At 42.2% G+C, this 24050-nt stretch overlaps 1 protein-coding gene across 4 annotated transcripts in view; it reads left to right on the plus strand.

Annotated features, from left to right (window-relative positions):
• Positions 1–24050, plus strand: part of SRGAP3 (SLIT-ROBO Rho GTPase activating protein 3) — a 183564-nt gene that overhangs the window by 61838 nt on the left and 97676 nt on the right. For 2 of the 4 annotated variants that reach the window (XM_033141150.1, XM_033141149.1), the window contains exon 2: positions 23373–23568. The gene's annotated coding sequence lies outside the window, so the exon portion shown is untranslated. Of the gene's footprint in view, positions 1–23372; positions 23569–24050 lie in introns of those variants that run through there. The other 2 variants (XR_004426033.1, XM_033141152.1) reach the window with 1 other exon arrangement.

A 24050-nucleotide genomic window follows, 5' to 3' on the forward strand; every position in this document is an offset into this window, starting at 1 on the left:
CCATGGTAACATTAGAAGCAGAGCTGCCCTAGAGGTGTGTAATATTTTCAGCGCCTGAAGATTAGTTCATTGTGGTTCAGATCTGGGCCTAAAAAAAAAAAGTTTGTTTTTAATGTGTGCTATTAGTAACTTTTAGCTGCATTCCTTGAGGAGAGCTGTGTTCCTTGAGGATAGGCCAATTTTTCCAGGATCCTTGGAGTTTGTTTCTTCCTTTCCTACAGATACTGTGTTTCCCCGAAAATAATACACTGTGTTATATTTATTTTTCCTCAAGAACACGATGGCTTATTTTCAGGGGATGTCTTATTTTTAATAAATCAGTTGCTGCCCGTCTTCTTAACCGCTCCGTGTCGGTACGATGCATAGCCACACCTATCGCTATGTCTTATTTTTGGGGTATGACTTACATCGCGCAAATGCTTAGAAATCCTGCTACGGCTTGTTTTATGGGTATGTCTTATTTTCGGGGAAACACGGTACAACATTTTGATGCAAATTGTGTGATTTCTGAAAGTCAGAGAGCAGTTTTTATAGAATCGATTGTAGCAGCAAAGTGTAAGAGGGGGTCAGAGCAGGAGGAATGGAGAACAGATGAGGGTGGCTGCACTACCACTTCAAAGAGGATGATGGAGGCAGGGGTCTGGCTCTGGTATTGCATATACAGCGGTACCTTGGTTTATAACCACAATCCGTTCTGGAGATCCGTTTGTAAACCAAAACAGGTTGTAACCCAAGGTGCGCTTTCGCCAATGGGCCCTTAAAAAAATGTTTATAATAAAAAAGTGGGTTGTAATCCAAAAAAAGGTTGCAAACCGGGACACGCCCTTCCGGGTTTGACGTGTTTGTAATGCAAAACATATGCAAACCAAGGTACCACTGTATGGTGACTTCCCACAGTGGAGATGCTGGGCATGTTGGTAGTGAGGGGCAGAGGTAGAATCATAGAATCATAGAATCATAGAGTTGGAAGAGACCACAAGGGCCATCCAGTCCAACCCCCTGCCAAGCAGGAAACACCATCAAAGCATTCCTGACAGATGGCTGTCAAGCCTCTGCTTAAAGACCTCCAAAGAGGGAGACTCCACCACACTCCTTGGTAGCAAATTCCACTGCCGAACAGCTCTCACTGTCAGGAAGTTCTTCCTAATGTTTAGGTGGAATCTTCTTTCTTGTAGTTTGAATCCATTGTTCCGTGTCCGCTTCTCTGGAGCAGCAGAAAACAACCTTTCTCACTCCTCCATGTGACATCCTTTTATATATTTGAACATGGCTATCATATCACCCCTTAACCTTCTCTTCTCCAGGCTAAACATACCCAGCTCCCTAAGCCGTTCCTCATAAGGCATTGTTTCCAGGACTTTGACCATTTTGGTTGCCCTCCTCTGGACACGCTGCAGCTTGTCAGCATCCTTCTTGAACTGTGGTGCCCAGAACTGGACACAGTATTCCAGGTGAGGTCTGACCAGAGCAGAATATAGTGGTACTATTACTTCCCTTGATCTAGATGCTATACTCCTTTACATGGTACTTCCATGTAATCCTGTAATCCCCTCAAATCTTACCTTTGGAATGGGGCAGATCAGATTACCACTCCCTCCCACTATCTTTTGTGGCATTCCTTTGGTTCCTGCCCTGTGGGGCAGCACAAAACCTATTTGCTACATCGTCCATGTGATGGTCCCTTTAAGAAGGTGATTGATCCCTATTGAACTCTGCACGCTTTCAGCTATTCCTGGAAACCAAATGAGGAAAAGGCCAGGAAGATCTTACGGAGCAGATGATAATATCTTGGGCAGTGAATAGACACTACAGATGTCACTCTTTCTCGTCTCCCAATGTTTTATATCCAAGTTCTTAAGTTTAATCGCTTTAGTTCAGTAGTCAGATATGCAATCAGTTGGTCCAAATGGAATTAATGGGATTGTATGGTTAGGCAAACAGTTGAAACAACATCTGCAATTGTCTGGAAATCATGATTATTTCAAATACAGTACTTGGGAATTAAACAACACAAGATTTGTTGGAAATTTTTGCCTGGAATTTCTAGAGATGCGGGTGAGTCGAAATAGCCCCCTTTCCCAGATATATGTCATAATTTCCTCCTTGAACTCAGTGAGCCCTCCATGCTAACTAGTCATCCCTGTGTGCCTGGTGAATAGAAGCATCAGCTTCCCCGCTGTAGGCTTCTGGGCGTTCGTGAGTCTTAATGAATGACTTACGTTTTGTCCTTCCCAGTGCTGTGTCCAGGGCTCCTTCTGCATGACAAAATGGTACTAAAGCTTCAGTGAGCAAATAGGATAGGAAAATATTGTCAGCCATCCCCCATGCTGCCTTAAGGCCAAATGAGACATGACATTCTGTGAAAGCAGTTAATACGTACTTTTAAAAAAATGTAAATAATTGCCACGAGTTGTGGGGTGGGGGAGGAGGAAAGAAAGCAGGGTCAGGACTGCAGAAGTCAGGAACGGGGATTAATCCTTTGCCTCTATGCGCACTGCAATCCCCATGGTAATCTCCCCCCCCCCCATTACTATTACTGCTAGAAAGAAAATTTCAGTTGTGCCAATGGAGCCTATATCCCAGTAATAGCTTTGAGGATGAATTTAAAGTAGGCTAATGCCCCCCTGTCCATGTACCATGGTTCCAGGCCTCCTTGGTCCTGCCTCCCCACCCCAGTGTCTTCTGTTTACACTGGAATAATTGGACATGCTTATTGTATCCATAAAGCTAGTGTCACATCTAGCTTGGTCCACATTTCTTGCAAATATAGACCATACTTGGTTTTGGAGGTGTTCTCGTAATTAGTAAAATTCAACTTACTGTGTTGTGGTGGGGCATACGAGTGTAAGGATAATTGTAAATAGGTTCAGTCACGACATATTTTCTCCTTTTGTTTTCCCTTCCAGAAAACTTGACAGAAGCCAGTGCAGCATAGTTCAACTCCACCCCCTTCCCGGCAACTGAAATGTGATATTAACCCATAGCCAGTCTCTTTTTAATACTATTTATTGCCTCAGACATACCCCAGACCTTGTTTCTCACAACCTGAGCTTCCCATTGTTATTTGGAATTGAGTTTTGGATAGGATGCAAGGAATTTCTAGGGGCCAGATGTGATGTTCCTTGGAGGACTTGAAGGAGGAAAATGATTATTATTTTCCAGGATCCTGTAGCATTGGCAGTCCCTGTTAGAAGTTCAGCCAAACCCTTGTTCATGGAGAAACTCCATGTGACAGAAGGAAGTTGCAGACACTTGCTACTCTAATAATTCTTGCTCTGTGTCTTTTGGAATGTGTTTGATAAGGAACGTACCTGGACATTCAGGATGCCTTGTTTATATCTGTCATTCACTCAGGTAAAAGTGGTGTTGGTATTGGGTTACATAGCTAATAGTTTCAATTGGGAAAAGGAATAATTACTTCCATGCCTTTTCCTCATCCTTTCAGCATTTCCTCATTCTTCTAGCAGCACCTTTTCAGATACATTGAAACTTATTTGTTTTCCTGATCATTGTACTGACATTTAGAAGATACGGTACTTGAATGTTTGGAGCCCTCCCCCCTTTAAAAAGTTTCTTTTTCTATAATTGGCACAGTTGTTTCCTGATTGTTCTACCCTTTTGCCAAGTGTGATTAAAATAATAATAATAATAATAATAATAATAATAATAATAATAATAAAAATTTATTTATACCCCATCCATCTGGCTGGGTTTCCCCAGCCACTCTGGGCGGCTTCCAACAAAATATTACAATACAATATTCCTTCACATATTAAAAGCTTCCCTAAACAGGGCTGCCTTCAGATGTCTTCTAAAAGTCTGATAGTTGTTTATTTCCTTGACATCTGATGGGAGGGAGTTCCACAGGGTGGGCGTCACTGCCAAGAAGGCCCTCTGCCTGGTTCCCTGTAACTTAACTTCTTGCAGTGAGGGAACCGCCAGAAGGCCCTTGGTACAGGACCTCAGTGTCCGGGCTGAATGATGGGGGTGGAGACGCTCCTTCAGGTATACTGGACTGTCTTGGACTGACTCTGTGCCATTTGGTTTGTAGTCATTATTGCTTTCCTTCTCATTTTTTCTAGATTTCCCCCCCCTGCTGCTGCGGGGTAGCTAGTTTCAGCAGTTACTCCCAGGAGCCACCATTCTTCATCCCCTTCTCTGGAAATGCCCCAGGCGTCTCATCATTTCAGTGGCAGCCACAACTCCCCCCCCCCCTTTCTGTAAAGAATTGAATGCTGCAATTTATGAGGCATTGTGGGAAAAGAAATTGGTGGGAGCTAGGCAGTGGCTGGCAAAATCAGTCCTGCTGCTATTGTCATATGAGAAAGATATCCTTAAAAAGATACCGTTAGAATATGTATACAAATGTGTGTACCAAAACACACACTAGATGCCAAATGCAATTCTTTGGGAACAGATGAAAAATGAATTTTTTGGACCCCGTGAGGTTCAGTTTGTCACTGGTTCTGAAATGAAGACACATTCCCTAGCAGTTGATAATGTTGGAGTTAGGCCAGTGAGAACCTGGTTTAGATCTGTGATTGGCAATGAATCTCACTGCATGACCTTGGACTAGTTACTTTCTATCAGGCCAACATACCTAATACAGTGTTTGAAAGAAAACGAGGGCTGGTGGAAAGAGATATGACCTCATTACCTTTTTTTTCTTGATAGTTGCTTCCCCTTTGCCTTATGATTTGTAGAGACAAATTGGTTTCATCACATGCCCCTATGGTGTCTCCTGCTTCAGAAACAATGAAGGCTTGGCTTCAAAGGCAAAATACTTCATTGTAATCTGCTTGCGCCCCTGTGCCTGGTATGCCTAACACTTTTTGTTCCTTTCTGTATTTATTTCCTGATTTGTATTCTGCCTTTAAGGGTGCAGTTGTCCATCCTATCTGACTAATGGCATGCATCTAGTGTTCTTAACTAATCAGTCTCTCCAGTTGTGATATGCTGTCCCTTCTCTGTAACTTACTCGGTGGCGCTTCAAAACATTACACAGAAATTCCAGGCCAAAGATTTATAGTTTTAGTATTCCTGTTGCAAATGAATGAGCTGCCTTTTAAGGGCTAGGGTGAACTCCTCCCTCCCCATCCTGTGGGGGATTTTAGGATTTCTGTCAAGGGGTAGGACAAGGGATTCCAAGGATGCTTCTAGGCTGCTGCTGTTTATGAGTGAGATTCAGTCAAATTCGGTAAATTCAGGTTGTGCAATGATAGTTAATTGGGAGGCTTTGAGCAGCTTCCTCAAAAGACTGGACTCTTTGTGATAAGGCAAGTGACAGGAATCTGCACTGGAAAGTGTGGGATAGACCTTGCTTGAAGCAACGTCATTTAACCTCACCACACCACAAACAAATCAGAAAGAATGCTCATTCAACAGCCAACATACCGGTAGTCTAATCTTTCTGGTAGAATGCTTAGTAGAATGTCATCTGGAAGCGTCCCAAGAAAGATACATAGATGTGTAGGAACTGGGCCTTCTTGCATCCTGCATATATTTGCACGAACCTTCTTGTGTTCACAAGCAAAAAAATAATAATGTTGCAGTAGGCCTCTGTCAAGTTTGGCTGGAGAATGGCATCTTGCAGAGCACAGCTTGACCTTCAGCATGCACCAGGAAATGCCACCCAAAAGTCAGAGTGCTTCTGTTGCAGTATGGTGTTTCTTTTGGCTTTGAAATTTCTTTCCTCCCTGAATTATTTAAAACCTCATATCTAGCAGGAGCCTGTGGGAATAATTGACTTTTTTTCAGGGCTGGAGTGAGCATTGCATTGATGTACCTAACTGTCTCTCTTTGAGGTTTCCTGGGAAGAGGGCCAATGTCATGAAATGCTTGCTATGGCCAGGGTGGAGTGCGAGGTGGAAATATATCACCCACTTTTCATCACTGTAGACTTCGTTATTTAATTTATTAAATGGGCTTGCACGTGTTGAACTTGCCATAGGCAAATAAATTCAAAATTCCAGCATGCATCGACAACAATACATAAATAGTGACAATTAATTAATTAATAATACCCCACCCATCCGGCTAGGTTTCCTCAGCTATTCTGGGTGGTTTACAGCACAAAAATGGGAACTGAATTTTGAAATGGCAGAGGTTGTTCAGTGTAATTTGGCCTCTGCTTTAAATGGCATGCCTGCTTGAAGGCACCTCTCTCATCTGTACCTGCATGCACATTTTGGTGCAGCTAGAGTTGCATCAGGGCTTCAGAGGGAGGGTTCGTGTGACCTTACTGATGGCACCACTGGACATTGGCAAATTGGAATTGTTTGGTGATGGTTTAATTATCCAACTCCTGGCTGGCTGGGCTCATGTAATGAGATGGCTGGAAGGTGGAAATGGAGCTAGCCAGCAACATGTTAGGGGAACAGTAGCAGCGGGCAAAACTGAGTGGGGAGAAATGGAAGTCAGGGGTTTTCTGGGTACTTCATTCCGCAATCACATTTTGTGTTTATTTGCAATGAAAAGTGTCTGAGTGTAACTTGATGAGGTTCTGAAAACAGACAAAAATGTTTTGAGCTTTTACTTTTTGTCATGCTCAAAATAAGAGTTCTTGTATAAGTTTAAAAGCCGCCTTTTTTAAAGCGGAACAAGCTAACTTTTTTTAAAAAAATAGTTCATTTGGAGCAGACTTGCAATGATAAACTAAAAAGGATGAGCAGGCAGCGTTTGTGCTGATTGCCTGCCGCCCTACACTTCTTCCTGCTACCAGTACCATTGCTGAGTCCTGGGAAAGAGATGGTGGTGGGATCCCTGGACCTTGATTTTGCATTGGAAAGATGAACACAAGGATGAACTCACTGCCTCCGCTACACACCGACTTTGGAGCCACCTAAGAAAAGCAACATTAGAAACTGCTATTCTTACCGTATCAGGATACATCTGTAACTTGGTCCTCATTTTGTCTTAAATGGCAAGTTGCCCTTAAGACACAATGGAGACACATTGGTGACCTGGCCAAACTCCAGAAGACATGCACACACCAGGCTGGTGCTGGTTTCTACCATGTCAGACAGTGTGTTCAGCACTTTTTGCTTAAAAGGCTTGGTAGCCCTTCAAGGCAGAAGAGAGACAAGCAGAAACACTTATGCAGATTAACATGGCAGTGTGCTGTTTTGTCGTTGTCTGGTTGCCAAGAAGAAGTTGTTACTTGCCACTAGCAAAGGAATTAGCGAAAACCCTCTATTTAAAGCTGAAACAGAGCAAACAACAATTTGGGTTTTCTACAGGTTGCCATTTACTCCAATTCAGCTTTAAACAGTGGGTTTTTTTGGGGGAAAGCTCCAGGGGGGTGAGGAAGGGGCTGCTTGGACACAGAGCTTTAAAGCGCGGACCCTGCCTGGAAGGTGCAGTGGGAAATTAAGTGGGGATAAGCCCAGAGACTCTGTGGAGCAAAATCCCTAGGGTGGTTGATGCCTAGTTGCTGAAGTAACTTTTCCACAGATCTGAGAGGTTTTCCACTTGACCCACTGCTTTCCAAGGGAAAACACACTCTTTAGCAATAGTTTGGAACAGTGGCAATCTGGGGGATACCCAAATTGTCGTTTGCTCCAAATGAGCAGTTTCCCCCGGAAAGCAGCGGGATAAGAGGAAGTATGGATAACCCCTTTGCCAGCTTTGTTAACATAGTACTGCATTAACCTCATGGAAACCTCATGCTCTCTGTACATAGCCTCGGAATTATTTACATACCTGCCTGTAAGTTGTGGTGAAGAACAGTATATAAGATAACTAAGTATATAGCATTTTTTTTTAATAAAAAAGTCGACAGTATTTATCTGTTGTTGTTTAGAAGACAACTGAAGGCAGCCCTCTTTAGGGAAGTGTTTAATGTTTGATCGTGTTTTTAATAACTTGTTGGGAGCCGCCCAAAGTGGCTGGGGAAACCCAGCCAGTTGGGCTGGGTATAAATAAATTATTATTATTATTATTATTATTATTATTATTATTATTATTATGCCCCATCTTCTAAGCCCAACAACAGTACAAGCTTACATTTTGTGTGGCCTAAAGACCTTTGGATTTTGAAGGTGAATTGACATTATTATTATTATTATTATTTGCATTAAATTGTTATCTTTAAATTGTGCATTAAAATAATTTGGTATTTGGCATGTAAAAAAGTAAGTTATGTAAAATAAAATAGCACCAAACAAGTGGACTGGACTGAAGATGAACTGAAGGCCAAAAGACGAAGTTGGTTTTTTTTTTTTTTAAGCCCCTCTGGAAAGCCAGTAGAAATGGTGGTGAACCTCAGGACTACTGGTAGAAAATTGCCTTAAAATCGTAAACTAAATAGAGGTAAAGGTCCTGCTTCATATAAAACCAGTTTTTATATTCTATAGAGTTATATCCTATTATATGGAATACCCCAAGCTGTAGCCTGTTTAAGGCCTCCCCCCCCCCTTTGCTAGGTTGGCTCAGAGGCATTTAAAGAGGAGTGATAACACAAGAAGCATGCCATTAAAAAAGGGAAATCTTGAGCACATCCCTCTCTGCTTTAAGCATGTGCTACATAGCACTGAATAGCTAGGCTTATCTCCTGGACGGGGCACCCTTGTTGATTATTATTATTGTTAATTTGCTGCCTGTGCTGCGAATCTGTCTGAATCTTGTAGACAAGAGAGAGGCAAACCTGCTCTTGAAGAGCAAGCAAGCCTTTGCTGGAATGAGCGTGATACTTCACTGGCTTTAAAAATTACATCCTATAATTGGACAGCTTCCTGTTTACAAAGGATAAAGCATGAAACCACAGTCTGGCGAGTAGAATCGGCGTGTAATGCTGTTATCCCTTTATGAGTGTTCATTGAAGTGTTGAGTTGTTTGCAAAAATGTTTGAAGAGAAAGTAGTACAACTTTGAGAATAAAAATAAATCTAGAGTGACCTTCCAGAATGAGTTTATTTTTTGAAAAAAACTAGACCCCTGTAGTTGTCCCTCTTTAACAGCTGTTTTATTTTCAGCAATGATCAGGTGCTGGTTGTTTTCCCTCCTTGCCATGAGAAGAATGCCCCCGATTATAATGTAGGCACACAAGATCCTAAAGAACAGCAACCATTAATATATATTAAATAGAGAAGGTTAGTGCGGGGAAATAGGAATTCTCCACTCCCAGGATGCCATTATTGAATGTCATGACCTGCATATCTAGCACAGACAAGCTCTTGGGACCTTCTTCACATACCACAGGAAGAAGAAACCTCAAACCAAGATCATGGTTTTAGGTGACACACTAAGCCAAACTGTGGCTTAGCTGTCATGTTGTGATAAAAAGAACTGGAGAGGAGCAAAGCAGGTATGAGCTCTTCTCTAGGAGCCGCACACTTGTGTGGTCCTGGTGAGCCACGACTTGGCTTACAGTGATATGCGAAAGTGTGTCAAATACCTAAATCCAGTGCATTCTGCATTGTATGCCTATATGGGTAATATCTTGAAGTCAAGTTAAGTGCTTTATGTTTCTTTTTTGTGCAAGGGGAAAAAGCTAGGATCAAATTTAAAACATATATGAAATATAGCAAGGTGTGTGTTGTGTGTACATATGAGTGAAATAGCAATTCTAAGTGGTAGTTAGGCTATTACAGTTGAGTTGCTGCCAAGGTGAGTTGTAGAAAGCAATAAACTTCTGTCTAGCAGATGAATTATTTGAAAGGCAATAAAAACAGTACAGTGAAGGCTTGAATGGCCCTTGGCCTTCCTGCGGTCACCACTGACACTGCCAGACTTTTCTGGGTGTTAGTTATTTTAGGAAATTTGCCAGTATGCCAGAAAGTTTGTGGATTACTTGGGGTGCCCAATTTTCAGAAACACAGCACTGCTATTTAATTTGACCAAGCTGGAGTAGCTTGTTTACACTGCAAGTCTCATTGTTTAGCTTGGAAGACATCCGAAAGGAAAACTAAAAGTGGCGTCTCCTTGGTTTTTTATATATATATTAAAAAAAAATTTCTTGGTGTTAGATGCATAGTGTGAAAATGCCGAATGTTAACTGAATGGAGAACTTTGTAAATGAGAGCTAAATTCAACAATAAATTGGAATGCCATCTAAAATATGTGGATGTACTTTAGTGAGTATTAGAGCAGCACTATCACATATTTTGGACTCACTAAAAATACCGGCCTCCACTTGTTCAAGCAGTTCACGCTCACAATTTTGAGGCAAGGCAGCTACCAAATCCATCTGGACTCTGGCCTGGGACTCAAGCCTCTTTATGCTGAGTTGTGTATTTAGTACTTGATGTAGGAGAATAAAAAAAAAAATGGGGCAATTTGATTCTTTTCAGAAGGGATGTAGAATAAACAAGGGACTGCGTTTTGGAAAGCTGCTTGGTTGGTTAGCAGCAGAAAGGAGTTGATATTTTCTTGACCCTGGTTCCTCAGAGATACTAGCCTACATTTCCAAACCACACAATTACAAGCTGTTTCTCAGGGAATCCTGTGTGTGTCTTGATCCAGGCCTTGAGTCAATATGCTGTTTTTAAGATGAGGACAACAACAAAAGGAATAGTACCGACTCTTTAGAGTTTAACTACAGGTTAACTCATTGGTTTAGACTTGGTTTGTGATGCTTCTTTTCAGGCCAAGGAGTAGTAGTATAGTAAGGCTCTAGAGTCAAAAGGAGGACAGAGGATTTCCCCACTGAATCTTTTTCTGCTTCAGAAAGGTCTCTTTCCCTGGTCCTTCATACTGGCTTTGTTTGGATGTCCTGCTAAGCCATGTATCTTGGTGCTTATCCACACCTCCATTTGCCCTTCTGCTTTCCCCCAGGGAAACCCGATCTTTAGTGCTGAATAGAAACAACCACAACCAGATATTCCATGGGTTGCCATTCTGATTTAGCACTAAAGAATTGGTTTTCTAGGGGAAAGTGGTGGGTCAAAGGAAAAACCACGCAGACCTGTGCCTAGAAAGCACGGGACAAGCAGAAAACCACTTGGAAGAGTCCTAAGTGTGACAAGAATGCATTGCGATAAGCCTCAGGCTTCTGTGCTTCCACTTTCTGCCATCGTGAACAGGAGTTCAGAAGCTGTTGCTTCTGGTTTAGTTCAATCACAGCTTTTCATTTCACTCCAATCCAAAACGGTGGGAAATATTAACTATGGTTGCTTGAAACAACTCAGCTTTATAAACTGTGATTTGTGGTGGGCTTATAGAGACCTCCTTCTTGGGAGGAAAGCAATGAGAAACCTAGACAGCATCTTAAAAAGCAGAGACATCACCTTGCCGACAAAGGTCCGTATAGTTAAAGTTATGGTTTTCCCAGTAGTAATGTATGGAAGTGAGAGCTGGACCATAAAGAAGGCTGATCGCCGAAGAATTGATGCTTTTGAATTATGGTGCTGGAGGAGACTCTTGAGAGTCCCATGGACTGCAAAAAGATCAAACATATCCATCCTTAAAGAAATCAGCCCACTGGAAGGGCAGATCCTGAAGTTGAGGCTCCAGTACTTTGGCCATCTCATGAGAAGAGAAGACTCCCTGGAAAAGCCCCTGATGTTGGGAAAGATGGAGGGCACAAGGAGAAGGGGACGACAGAGGATGAGATGGTTGGACAGTGTTCTCGAAGCGACTGGCATGAGTTTGGCCAAACTGCGGGAGGCAGGGGAGGATAGGGGTGCCTGGCGTGCTCTGGTCTATGGGGTCACGAAGAGTTGGACACAACTGAACGACTGAACAACAACTATTGTTGTTGTTGTTGTTGTTGTTGTTGTTCAGTCGTTCAGTCTGGAACTCTCTAGCTTTCTCCATAATCCAGCGCATGTTTGCAATTTGGTCTCTGGTTCCTCTGCCCCTTCGAAATCCAGCTTGCACTTCTGGGAGTTCTCGGGCCATATACTGCTTAAGCCTGCCTTGTAGAATTTTAAGCATAACCTTGCTAGCGTGTGAAATGAGTGCAATTGTGCGGTAGTTGGAGCATTCTTTGGCACTGCCCTTCTTTGGGATTGGGATGTAGACTGATCTTCTCCAATCCTCTGGCCACTGCTGAGTTTTCCACACTTGCTGGCATATTGAGTGTAGCACCTTAACAGCATCCTCTTTTAAAATTTTAAAATTTTAACAACTATAGAGACCATAAAAGTGCCTCTTACCTGAGTTGAGGGAAGCATAGTATATTGTCTCCAGCCTTGTTCTGGGCTTCAGGGACAGCCAGAAGCAGGAAACTGTCCTGTTGCTTTCTGAGTGCCTCAAAAGACCCCACACACCTCTATGTTTGCTTATCACTAACCAGCACGTTTGTGGATTCTCATTTATCACTTCACACACTTAAACTGTATGTTCATCTTGGCACTGCATGTTCACTTAGGAAAGTGGATGGGATGAACCACATACTGGAAAATCCAAATGCTAGAGCTGATTATTCTGAACTGATCCATTTTAGATGGCTATGATGACCCTGTAGGCAATTGTGCAGGAGATTTTTTTTAAATATATATTAGCCAAAACTACTGGACTGTTGTTCAAGAAAAGAGGCACAAAGCAATTCATTTGCTCATGATTTGGCTTAATGCAGTGAATTTAAATTCCAAGAATGAGTCTTTTCTAATCTGGAATTACTATCCATTCTCTCTTCCTAGCTACCTTAAACTGCTTTATGACTTTCCATTCTTGTTAAGGGAGGAGAGATGACCATCTGGCTGGCTTTAGGGCAGGAGAGTGCAAGGTTCCTTATTGAGGTGATGCAAGTTTCAATTAAAGCCTCAGCTGGAGAGGAGAAAATCTTTGTGTGATCACTTTGGGTGGCATTTTTAAGGGCAGCTTTGATAAATAACTGGATAAACTGCTTTTCAGAAGTACCAAGCAACTGGTACATGGCAGGAGGCAGAAAGGTTGGGGAATGGCTTTTATAACTTTGTACTTCCCGTTAAAAAACCCAAACCGATTCCCCTTTTAAAAACACTGTTAGCTTCTGTGTGAGAGATGGCGTGTTGGAGAAGCTGAGCGTGATGCTGAGCAAGTTCACTGCACAAAGGCACTAAAAAGTTTGCTTTCTGCTGAAATATGGGTGTTGTCCAGCATTTTAGAGAGAGAATAAACTTCCAAGCAATTGTTTTCCTAAGGCTTCACTCAGATTATTTTCTTTCAAGTGCAGTCCTGATTATCACCAGGGCCGCCTTTAGCAGATGCGACGCCGGGGTGCAAATATCCACCCAGTGCCCCCAAATTATCACGGATAGTGGGGGGGGGGGCAAAGCTGCACACTGCCAGCCATGGGGGGGGGGAACTCTCCCCCATGCCGCTGCGGGAGAGCAATCCCTGCAGAAGCTTGGGAGGGAAGCTACATGCCCGCCAGCCCATATAGTTGGTGGGGCACAGCTTCCATCCTAAGCCTCTGCGGGGATTGTTTTCCTCCCATGGAGGCTTGGGAAGGAAGCTGCATGCCCGCCAACCATATAATTGGTGGGGCACAGCTGGCGGGTGTGCAGGGAAAGGGGAGGCCGCCGGCAAAGCTGCACAGCTCTCCCACTCGCTGGGGCGCCCCTGAGAGGCTGACATCCTGGTGCAACACACCACTAAGCCCTATGGGAAAGACGGCTCCGATTATCACAGTTCATTATCTTCCATCAATCATCTCAATGTCATGTCTGATTTTTTAAAAGGCAAAAAGCAGTTAAACACACACACACATATTTAAAGCAAAACATAAACAATGTAAAATAGACACTCATGGAAGCAATCCATTAATCCAGCTGGGAAAGCCTGTCAGAACAAAAAATAGATTCCATTGTTTCCTTTTAAAGTGCAGATTGTGGGTGCCTGGTGTATCTCAAAAATTAAGTAAAAGAGAGTTATTTTATCACCAATATTCTTGTGCCCTTCTTATATTTCTGAAGCTGTAAAGCTTTAGTTATGCGGGAAATCATGTTAGGTAGCCATCCAGCCTCTGCTAAATAATGTAACACAATCAGAAATAGTGGGGTACCGGTAGTACATTTCCTGCTTTGGGAGGAGAGGGTTGAATTAGATACCCTTTGAAGGTCCTTCCAGTTCTTTGATTCTCCTTGTCATAACGAATTCAAGGTTCTATAGAAAGTGAGGGCACTAAGCACGGCATTTAAATTTGTTGGCTGTGGTGAAAGAATGCTGGTTGGTTCAAATTTACCATTTGGACTTCAGTTGCTTCCATTGCGCCTGTGCAAAATAGTCAGAATTGTCTTCTCCTTTGGCAGATGAGGCTGAGAACATTGCAGGTGCGCTGTCTGTAAATCTGTACTGACTGATCTAGAAGTGCTGCTAGGCTCAGGTTGCCCATTATCCAACTCATAAGTTCCTTATTTGCATCCAAGTTGTACAAACATTTTGAGTCCCTGAGCATAAAAATCAACTTTTTAAAACTGCAGAGAAAGAGTTCGCTTCCAGGTTGTTGTTGTTTGGTGGGTGGAATTCAATCACAAACTGGCAAGTTCAGATTACACAAAGTAGATTTGGTGTTCTTGTGCAGCAGACCTGCTTCCAAACAAAAACAGACTTTTTGCAGTAAGGAAAGTGAGGAGAAAATGCACTGGGGAAACCAAGCCAGATGGGTGGGGTATAAATAAATTACTACTACTACTACTACTACTACTACTACTAATACTGGCAAGTGTGAGATAACAGTTGCTTGATGCAACCTTGTATAACCTCCTTGCAAAACAATCTGAATGTGCAAGCAGTGGAAGTTGTATAACCTCTGCATAAACTTTGTGCAAGCAAATCAGGATGAATGCTAGATAAATAGTTCACCTAGAAGTACAGACTGTGTCCTGCCTTTCTCTAGCTGAACGTGACCTTTGACTGTTTTCACAAATTACCAAATTTGGTAAGGTTGACGAAGTGTCCCAAATAAAGGAGTGTCTCTAAATTTTCCTGGTTTTGGACTAGAACTTCTAGCAGCTTCAGCCAGCATGACCAGTGATCAGGGAAGATGGGAACCGCACTCCAAAACAATTGGAAGGCACCATACTGTGGAAAGCTGCTCTAAATTATATGCTATCACTGCAAGTGGTTTGGACGGTCTGGACGCATCTGAGTTTTTACAGGTCTGGGCTTAAAATAGCAAGTTTTGAATATTTTGTAGTCAAGCACTTGAAGTGATCAGGAAAGATGGGAGAATTTGGGGGAGAATTGCAGGAAAATGTCCTTGGCTTTTTGACTCGAACTTCCCCCGACAGATTCCTTTGCTAGGGTTATGAGCAGGGAAATTGGAATAAGAGAATTCTCAGTTCCTTGGCCATCTGCTTCTTAAGCTACTGAAAAGACCAGGAAATTGAAGGAGCACAGTGCACATTCAATTGATTCATCCTCTGTTCACCACCCAACCCTCCCCTCCCCCCCCAAAAAAAAATTCCTGGGCACTTCTGTGTCTAAGTCTCTGTGGGAGTTGTGTGAACACCACTATGCTGAAAAGAAACCTGAGAAGGGAGGAGGTTCTGAAAGCTTTCATCTGATCCCCGTTGCTAGAGAAACCCCCTTCTTTTGTCTGTCTATGCCAGAAGCAGCTGCTTTTTTCAGAGCCTGCATCTTCTCAGGAGGGTGCAGGGCAAAGAGAGCAAACCAGAAATAAAGTATTAAAACAAGCCTAATTTATGGCCTGTGTAGGGAAGCATTTGAGACGCTCATGTGTGTAGAGTGTTAGTTACAGGCTTGAACCTGTGAAAAGGCTTGCATTACCGGTAACTCATGAGAACAATGCAAGGCCAAACAGAGTTCTGTATGTTTAGGGCATTTGGTTCTTTTTCTCTGTGTGTGGACAGCTGGCACTCTGGCACCTTCTGCTTATGTATTCCTTTACACCATCTCTGTGTTTGTCAACAGGGAAAAGTTATTGGTTTAGGACAATCCCATATATATATATGTATATATATACATATACATATACATACATACATACATACATACACACACACCTCTCTCTCTCTCTCTCTGTGTGTGTATGCACCTGTTTTACTGAAACCTTCTTCTTTGATGATCACTTGTAGCCGAGTAAGATTGTCTTCCAAGAAAACGATCTTAATAGTGAGTCCGTAAGTGACTGTAGAGGTCAATTCTGGATCTACACGTCCTTCCACAATGGGAACATAGGTTTCCAGGTGGGAGTTGATCACAGTGAGGGTTTGCCAAATGTGCCTTTCTCTTAGCTCGTTTCTCCTTTTTGCCCTGAGTTCATGCTTCTTCAAAGTCCATGACACCATGAACAGTAAAGGCTGTTCCAGTGTTTGAAACTGAGATATGAAAGCTAGGAGCTAAATGGTACCTAAACCTAGGTTATGGGTGCAACAAAGAAATGTCTAGGTGCGCTTTTTTATAACAAGAATACAAAGCTGAAAATGAATGAACTGCAGCTAAAATATTATGCTCATTTTTCACATGGTCTAGTCCTTCCCCTGTCCACCCCCCTAATATTCTTAAGAAGGTCTCTTCTCCAGTCTTCAGAGAGTATCTGGAAGTGGGGAGGCAGAAAAAGGTCCTCCTTCCACTCTGCAGTTTTAATCAGAAATCTTAGGTGTGATGCCCTGGTTAACACAACACCAATTACATGCCCTATTAAACAACCCAACAGTAAAATCAGCAGCAACCAGACCCCTGGCAACCTTCGAAAACCTCATCCTAATGACAAAGGGACGCGGCAGAGGGCTGGTATCCGCAAAATACTACTCAAAAATCCCATGAACTCCCTAGACACAATCAAAAAACAATGGGAGGATGACATAGGATACCAAATCAACCACACCCAATGGACCAGAATGTGGTCTAAACCCCCCTTTAAATCCATATCAACAAAAAGAAGAGAACTCGCCCTAAAACTAACCTACAGGTGGTATCTCACACCTAGAAAATTAGCGCTAATACGCCCAGGAACCTCACCAAAATGCTGGAGAGGGTGCACCTCCATAGGCACATACTTCCACATGTGGTGGGAGTGCCCCAAAATCCAAACATTCTGGACAACAACCACACGAGAAATATGTAAAATAACCAAGCAAGTGTTAGAAATCACCCCAGAATTGGTCTTACTAAACATCTTCCAAGACAATAATGCCCACTTACAACACAAGGAACTCATAATCCATCTACTCTCAGCAGCCAGAAACATCATAACCAAACACTGGAAAGACCTGTCAGGAGCAAGCATGGACCAATGGTACTAAGTAGTATGGGAAACAGCCCTACTAGAAAAACTAACCAGTAAGCTGAAACTGACACGGGGACAAACAGAAGAAGAGACCTTCACCTCGGTATGGTTCCCCTTCATCACACACACAGCCCAACAAGACAATGACAAAAATCTACCGACAGCATAAAAATCAATATGGCTAACCTGACCCAAAATACCACCAACCCCACTCACACAAGAAACCAAAGATCACCACAGCCAACCACAAACGAACAACCACATCCCACGCCAACTCCGACCTCTCTCACCGCCAAAGGAGCACAAGCAAACAACAGAGAACCTACATAAACAATGCTGACACCAAACCCTACTCATATCAAGTAAAAAAGAAACATCGTCACCCCACCCCACCTACCTCCCCATCCCACCCACTTCTTTCCCCCCTTTTTTCTTTTCTAATGTCTCACCAACACTGACTTATAAAAATGTTATATGGAAAAATTCGAGAGAGACATTGTACTACCTTTGAAAATCTTTAATAAAAATATTTTTTAAAAAATCTTAGAGCTCAGGAACTGCTCACGCTGATGAAATTCCCTGTTGTTAAAATGTGCCTAGAGCAATGGGAATTTCGAACACTGGGTTGTTCTCCAATTGGAGTGCTCACAGGCCAGTGCTTCCCAGTTACCAGTGCTTATATTACAATTATTTTATTTGCTTTGATAGTGTATTTAAACCTCTTTTGTTGTCCACTGGTATTTCGGTGATCTAGTCAATAATGTCCTGTTTTTCCCCCTTACAGTGTAGTTCTCTGTATTGGATGCTCATTCTTGCTCGCTCCTTTTTGTATTTTGGAGCAATTGGAAAATTTTCAAGGGACATCTGCTTTGGTTTTTGTTACCCCCCCCCCTTTAAATCCCTTATGAGAATAGTGTAATGGAATGTGTGCACTTACTCAGAAAATTGTGGAAAATACCTGGATTCATTTAGTGGATAATACCTTTCTGAAGCAGGCAAAGCAGATACGGAAAGGAGACTGTGTTCTAAATTCCTAGGCTTTCCAGGTCTGTGTCTGAGCACTCCCACCCCCCGTGCTTTCCCCACAAAAACCCCACTCTTTGCTGCTGAATCGGAGCAAGCATCATTCCACAGAAAACCCAAATTGCCGTTATTGTCAATTCAAAGTGATCATGATTGTAAACCTGAATTTATCATTTTAAGTAAGCTCATTTGGTCATTTTAAATATTTTTTTAAACTTTTCAATTCCTATAAAAGGCTAGTTGCAGATTTTTCTTCTTCTTTCTTAACACTGCCACATGGTTTCCTGGCTATTTTGTATTAGCCCCTTCCTTTATCTTCTGCTTCAATCCTGTTTTCCATTAAAAAAAAACAGTCCTGTGATTCTAGGGCATGGGTAGGCAAACTAAGGCTCGGGGGCCGGATCTGGCCCAATCGCCTTCTAAATTCGGCCAACAGACGGTCCAGGAATCAACGTGTTTTTACATGAGTAGAATGTGTCCTTTTATTTAAAATGCATCTCTGGGTTATTTGTGGGGCCTGGTGTTTTTACATGAGTAGAATGTGTCCTTTTATTTAAAATGCATCTCTGGATTATTTGTGGGGCCTGCCTGGTGTTTTTACATGAGTAGAATGTGTGCTTTTATTTAAAATGCATCTCTGGGTTATTTGTTGGGCATAGGGATTTGTTCATTCCACCCCCCCCCCCAAGATATAGTCTGGCCCCCCACAAGATCTGAGGGACAGTGGACTGGCCCCCTGCTGAAAAAGTTTGCTGACCCCTGTTCTAGGGTTTGCCAATTGTATCCATTATTTGTGTGTCTGCTCATAGCTGAGTGCCTTTTGGATACCAATTAGCTAGCTGTTTGTGTGTCTGTTGGGTTTGACCTTTGTCTTCTCATAACTCAGATGGTGCTGATGTGGGTGAACTTCCGGCATGAACTTTGAAAATGCCAAAGTGGCACATCATTAGCGTAATGCCCTGTGTGGGGTTGTGGAGCTGAAGGACTGTCTGTTGATTACGACAGCAAAATGTTGCTTGTTTGTGTGCTTGGCAAAGAGGGGCTGTTGCCTAGAGATCCTCAGGCCAGTGTGGCAAAAATAGGGAAAAGACAGGGGACTGATTGTGTCAGCTCCACCCCTCACAGAGCAATCTCTTTCTGTAAGAAGGAATCTGCAGCATTGTTGGCATGCGGCCGTGATTATTCTGAAGTCCCTTTGCTGTTACTGTTCAATTGGGAAAGCTACATATACAGGGCAGTTGCCAGAAGACAATGTGATGCTTCACATTCTTCAGAAAGAAGATGTCATGGCCAATTCTGCTTTTTTCAAAACAAATGTTAAATCCAATAAATAAATAAATGTGTGTGTGTTGTCTTTGTGTGCAGCTGCTTCAGCTTGTAATCGATATCTAGGCAATAAACCACTTTTTAAAAATTAGAGCCCATCCCAATCGTCTTCTCCGCAAAATAGCAAATGAGGGATGCTGTGTGAGTGTGCTTAGCAGTTTCTCAGCATAGATCAGGGAGCTACAAATGCTGTTTTTTCCTCTCTTTATCGTGTTTTGCCAGTGCATTTACTATCCTTGTTTGCAGCCAATTAAGAGTAGAATTAGACAACTATGCTTGATATCTGATGAATAATAAATAACATCTCTCTCTGTGCTTCAGATAAGCTCTTTGGGAGAAACCACTTCATGGAAAAGGGGGTGGGGGAATGGATAGGAATAAATAACCAGTAATGGATTCCTGGGAAAAGGCAATAAGCAACCCAGACCTCGAAATATTGCAGCAGTTCAAAATAACAAATACAGAACTGGGATTTGAATACAATGATTGACTATTGTGCTTTTTGATCTATCTGGAATACAGTGTTGCTTCAGCTTCCCCCATCATTTTTTTTAGAATAGGCCTTGTCCTGTCCTGTGCTTTACCTTGGTGGGCTGAGGAAAAACAGGAGGTTTGGGGGGTGAGGGGGTTGGTTAGATAGATGGCTGCTTCTCATTAATACCCTAAAAGCTTTAATAAGGCTGCCTGGAAATTTTATGCTGGAATCTGATGAAGTAATTTTTTTTAAAGTAAAAAGTGATATGTGCACCAGGGTCCTAAGTTGTCTAGGGAGCCTACATGAGTAGATTAGTCTCCCTCCTGCACAATTTACCCTTACAATGAAAGGTGCAAGTCACCCTTGTGTAAGGGCCATGTGGACTGGGTGATGAGGACGCAACAGAAGTGACAGGGCAGGGAATTGCAACCTCCCTCTCCCTCCTTGCACAATTATCATCACACGAGGGGAAACATCAGAATAGGGCTTAACTGACAAATCTTCATTTTTTCATATGCAAGTAGGAGTAGGAAGATGTTCAGCCAAAATCATTTCTTTTGAAAACAATTTCTTTAGAATGAAGGTTTTACCAGCTAGTAAAAAGAAAAGAGGGCAACAGAGGATGAGATGGTTGGACAGTGTTCTCGAAGCTACTAACATGAGTTTGGCCAAACTGCGAGAGGCAGTGAAGGATAGGCGTGCCTGGCGTGCTCTGGTCCATGGGGTCACGAAGAGTCGGACACGACTGAACGACTGAACAACAACAACAACAAAAAGAAAAGAAAATGTCTGGACTTGAATGGGGTAAACATACCCAACCTGCCATGAAACAGTCCATTTTTTGGTTGCCACCCTCCATACTGTACCTCCTTCAGCAGATGTATACAGAGAGTCATAGAATTATAGAACTGTAGAGTTGAATGATTTTGATGGTGATTGCAGAGTTTGATTAGATTCAAATGGAATTTTGTTTTCATCTGAAAGAAGGGATAGCTACTTCTCATATCCCTTAACCATTCAGAAAAAATAACACATAAGTATTTTCAATATTCAACAGAAAGAGGGGGTGGCAGTGTTTTTGTTTTTGTTTGCACCCATAAATACAGATGGGGGTATTTTTCCTCTAGAAGCCAGAGGCCACTTTTAAAAATACTGGCTAAGAGTTAAAATATTGCTCTTTCCCAGTTCTGATTGTTTGTCTTCCAAGGATCAATCCTGTTTAAAGAGATTTGCAGACTGTGCAACATTATCTAAGAGGCTTAAAAAGTGAAGTTGTGTTTGGGTTTTTTGTGGCAGGAGATAAACGTCAAAAGGAAACAATTCTTTTTCTCTTGATGTACAAGGCGATATATCATGTAAGAGAGCCTGATTTACTAAACAGGGCATATTAATCTGACAGATATTACTGAATACAGCTATAACTTGATAAACATCAGCATGGGAAGCCACCAATTTATCTCGATATATTTCATGTAAAGCTGCTGTTGGGTGCGTGTAGTCTATAAACTTATCTCTGAAAGTTGTCGGTTCTCGATGCATCTGAGAGTGTGGCAGGAACAGGCCGAACTACAAATGAAGTGAAAATTGCTTTGCATTCATTCTCTGCTCCTTGCAGCTGAAGTTCCAGGGCAGGGAAGGCAACTTCTTTGGGAAGAGGGCTGCATTTCTGGAGCAAGATGGAGTTGGGTGGGGCACCACTAATTGGTGGTGCGGGAGCCCAAAGCCTGAAGGGTCCTATCCCATCTATAACACACGTTTTTGCATACAAACAATAGCCCCTCTCCCCCACTGAGCCTTTTCCCTCTCCCCTTGTCACTCGCTCACATAGACCAACACGCAAACAGGCTCCTTCACCCACTAGCCAGCTTGCCTCCAGCCTGCTGGCCTCCCTCCAGGCCCCCAGCACCAACCCGCGAGCCTCCACTCGCACCCCGCCTGCTCCACTTCTGACACCCTCCCTGCCATGGTGAGAAACAAACTTTGTACTGCTGCTAATGAGAAACCAAGGAAACTGCAGAAAGGCAGCCAGTGCACACATGACATAATCTATGGCGCTCTGCCGTGCTGTGGTCGGATTGTGCATGCACTTGGTTGGCTGCGACCCAACAGCAGAGTGCATGCGCTGGAGCATCATAGCAACTATAGTCCTAGCTGGTTCTCTCCTTCCTGCTGGCTATCCTGTTTCTGCCAGATCTTCTTTTGGTCCTGAGAAGGTTGTTGTGATTGTGGCAGTGGAGGTGCAAGGGAAACAGTGAGGGTCATATATGGCCCACAACTAGGCCACCATACAATATTGGGTATCCTTTCAGCCTGAGAACAAGTCCTCTGACTAATTCAGTGCATTTTTTTAAAAATCAAGACTATACTACCAAGAGACAAAAATAAAATAAAATAATTTTTTTTTAAAAGACCTCAGGTATCTTGGATTCAAGGTCCTGAGCTTCTATGGAAGTTAGAATTGTTACCACTATTTATTCCTTATTAATTGGACGTGATGTTCTGCATCTGGGAAATTTTGGACAATATCTTCCAGAGTGGCTGGGGAGGCCTGGCCAGATGGGTGGGATATAAACAAACAAACAATTATTATTATTATTATTATTATTATTATTATTATTATTATTATTATTATTATTTCTGTTCAATCATTGTTACACTATTGTATTGCAAAAGCACTTGCTTAAAAAAATATTAAGTGTTTCAGATTGGTGAATCTAACGTTGCTTAATGTCAGTAATTGTTAGCAGTTACCACACAGTAGTAATTTGTCAAATATTTTAGATATCAGAAATATTGGAGGACCTGCAAACACAGATGGCATGGCTGTATGTTATGTATGTATGTATGTATGTATGTTATAATCAGAAGAGTGGGTTGTAGTAAATAATCACATAAAGGTATGCTTTTAAATCCTTAAATTCTGAATGTGTTGCTTAATTTCAGAAAAATTCTGCTTGATTTCAGTGAAATGTAATTTTAGTAAATGTGTTCATTGCTGAACCCCAATTTGTGCATGGAAAAAAGATATATAGTAAAAAATCTTAATAAATGAATATATGACTAGTCTTTCTATATGCAACCATCCCCCACTTTTATCCCAGTTCTTTGAGACACTGAAAATTATTTCTCAACCTAATCACACCGCTGACACTTCAATTTCAGTCCAGTTGCTTTCCCTCTTACAAGGGTACATAAGAGAGGATTCCCCTTCCTCCAATGTTTAAAGGTTTAAAGTCAATCTGTTTATGTATTTATGTACTTATGTGAAGTTAATCCGTTTATGTAGCCTGTTAATCTGTACTTATCTGGGCATGCTCGATATAGTGCTGTCAATGTGAGAGGTCTTTAGTAGGGCAGCAAAATAAATGAGCGCTCACAGGCTCTGTTACAATTTGTTTATAATGCTGTTTCGCTTTCTGTTTTGTGTATCCAGAAATTCGTACCCAGTTGGTGGAACAGTTCAAATGCCTAGAACAGCAGTCTGAATCCCGATTGCAGCTCCTGCAGGACCTCCAGGAGTTCTTCCGCAGAAAGGCTGAGATTGAACTGGAGTACTCTAGGAACTTAGAAAAACTTGCAGAAAGATTTTCTTCCAAGATTCGCAGCTCCAGGGAACACCATCAGTTCAAGTAAGCATATATCTTTCTATTTCTGAAAGGAGGCACAAGGGACCCAGGCTTGTTGAATAAATGCAGTCTTTAATGTGATCTCAAAGTGATGGGCCTTTTCAGATGACTGGTGGGAGCAGGGGTGATTGAGGGAATGAAAAAAAAATGTTAACAGATTCAGTATGCTCCTCAGCTGGTTTCTTGGGGGAAGACGTTTGCTGAGCTACTTATTTACAAACTTGTTAGTGTCTTTCCTACTTCTTTCCAAATACTGTAGTCTCTTTAAGGGTTGGCTGCTACTGTTGGTCTTTTGACAATGTGTCGGGCATGCCTGACATTCTGGTGGCTTGCATACATTGATATTGCATATTTATTTATAATCACAAAGCAATTCAGTTTGCATATTTAATATTCCTTATTTCAATCTGGAGTAATGAACATGACTGATCCCTTTTAGTATGTGCCTTTGAGGTTCTGAACTCTAAATGAACTAAGAATGTAAA

This window comes from Lacerta agilis, chromosome 2 (genome assembly GCF_009819535.1).
Source record: "Lacerta agilis isolate rLacAgi1 chromosome 2, rLacAgi1.pri, whole genome shotgun sequence".
Lineage (NCBI taxonomy): Eukaryota > Metazoa > Chordata > Lepidosauria > Squamata > Lacertidae > Lacerta > Lacerta agilis.